Source organism: Cebus imitator, unplaced genomic scaffold (assembly GCF_001604975.1).
Source record: "Cebus imitator isolate Cc_AM_T3 unplaced genomic scaffold, Cebus_imitator-1.0 Scaffold106, whole genome shotgun sequence".
Taxonomy (NCBI): Eukaryota; Metazoa; Chordata; class Mammalia; order Primates; family Cebidae; genus Cebus; species Cebus imitator.
The window spans coordinates 4,067,790-4,069,869 of record NW_016107421.1 but is presented as its reverse complement, the minus strand read 5'-3'; the positions used below and the strand labels follow the sequence as shown (position 1 = coordinate 4,069,869).

Here is a 2,080-nt window from a genome sequence, read left to right as displayed (position 1 = left end):
CTTTCCCAAAACAATGCTTGGGGTTAAAGACTTGCCTCCCCTTTGCAATTTAGTTTGCACCTTTATTTCTGAGAATGACTTCAATTTAGGCAGTTGGTAAATCAAGGGTCTGACTACAAGAAAATCCCCTCTTTCTTGTCCCTGTGGGCAAAAAGGAAGGTGTTCTGGTTTGTGGTAGTTGTTCTGGGTGTGAGTGTTGTTTGATTTTTCTGTAGAGGTTTCTCAAGGAAGCTGACTTGATTTTTCCAGGTGCCCCAGTGTGTTATGACACTCCTAGGCATCAAGAACAGCTCAAAACCTCTATGCTGCTGAAGATGGAAAATTAAGGTAGAAGTCCCCCTGGTAGAAAAATCCAGTAGGTTCAGGTTCCTTGAGGTTCCCACCTATTGCCTCAATCTTCTTTACCTGTTTAGCTCCTTCCATTATGGGAAAATCCCTGGAGATGCTGCAATGCCAGTGGCACCAGGAGCCCCCATGGTGATGGCCAGGGGAAGACCACTCTCATTAGGAACAGTCAGACCCCCATGGCAATGCCACTTTCATCCTGCATGCCATGCTCGGAATCCTTCCAGGCTCCCCAGTGTCAGTGGGACAAAGTGGAAACATTAGAGTCCTCCTTGGGAAGGCGCGGGTGCCTCCAGCCTAGTACTTTCTCTCCACCCTCTGGGCCCTCTGGTAGACATGTTCTGTTTCTGGCAACCTTGGGCATCTGAGATTTCCATGTTCTGTGCTGGCAATGGCCTCTAGTGGCCTCCCTGGCACTGCCCTGTGAACATCTCCGACTACGACCCACACTGCAGAGCCCAGCCTTTGTCACACACTGAGTGGCCCACCCACCTCTACACACGCTTTTTATTCACCTCCTGAAGTTAATTATTATGTATTCCATAAAGGGATCTTGGAGATCATGTAGTCTGACACCCCATTTAGTAGGCAAGAAGATTGAGGCCTAAGAGGCAAAAGGAGTTAGTTCACATAGAACCCAGGGGTCCTGGCGTATGCCTGAGCAGCACATACACTAAGATTGGAAACAATGCAGAGAAGCTGAGCATGGCCCCTGCACAGGAGAACGTACACATTCATGAAGCATTCCATATTTTTATGTTTATTCTGACACTGTTCACAATAGCAAAGTCAGAAAATCAACCCAAGTGTCATCAATGGAGGAGTGGATAAAGAATATGTGGGGTCGGACACGGTGGCTCATACCTGCAATCCCAGCGCTTTGGGAGGCCGAGGTGGATGGATCACCTGAGGTGAGGAGTTTGAGATCAGCCTGGCCAACACGGCGAAACCCCGTCAAAAAATACAAAGAAAATTAGCCGGGCATGGTGGTACACGCCTGTAGTCTCAGCTACTTGGGAGGCTTAAGCAAAAGAATCGCGTGAACCCAGAGGTGGACAGAGGTTGTGGTGAGCTGAGATCGCACCACTGCATTCTAGCCTGGGTGACAGACTGAGGCTCCATCTCAAAACAAGAAAAAAGAAAAAGAATATGTGGGGTATCTTCAGCCATAAAGAGAATGGAATCATGTGTTTTGCAGCAACATGGATAGAAGTGGAGGCCATTTTCCTAAGTGAAATAACTCAGAAACAGAAAGTCAAATATTGTACATTCTCACTTAGAAGTAGGAGCTGCACAGTGGGTCCACATGCAGAGGAATCCGTGGAGACTCCAGAAGGTGGGGAGGGTGGGAACTCAGTAAGGGCTAAAAAATTATCTCTTGGGTCCAGTGTTCATTATTTAGGCAACGGGCATATTAAAATCCTAGATGTCACCTCTGTGAGATATAGACATGTAACAGAACTACATTCCTACCCCCTGGATCTGTAAGAATAAAAAAATACAGTAGGGAAAAAAAGAACCCAAGGCTCATTACTACTGCACTGCGTTATCTTTTATTTAGTTCTCTTATCAGCTATTTATTTATTTATTGAGACAGGGTCTCACTCTGTTGCACAGGCTGGAGTGCAGTGGTGTGATCTCAGCTCACAGACTCAAGAGATTCTCCTGCCTCAGCCTCCTGAGTACCTGGGACTACAGGTGCGTACCACTACCGCCCACTAATGTTTGTATTTTT

General features: G+C 46.8%; 1 non-coding gene across 1 annotated transcript; it reads left to right on the top strand.

Moving 5' to 3' along the window:
* Nucleotides 1–998: 998 nt before the first annotated feature.
* Nucleotides 999–1,101, top strand: LOC119472588. The gene has a single exon (XR_005201735.1). It is a non-coding gene; the product is annotated as a U6 spliceosomal RNA (small nuclear RNA).
* Nucleotides 1,102–2,080: the final 979 nt, after the last annotated feature.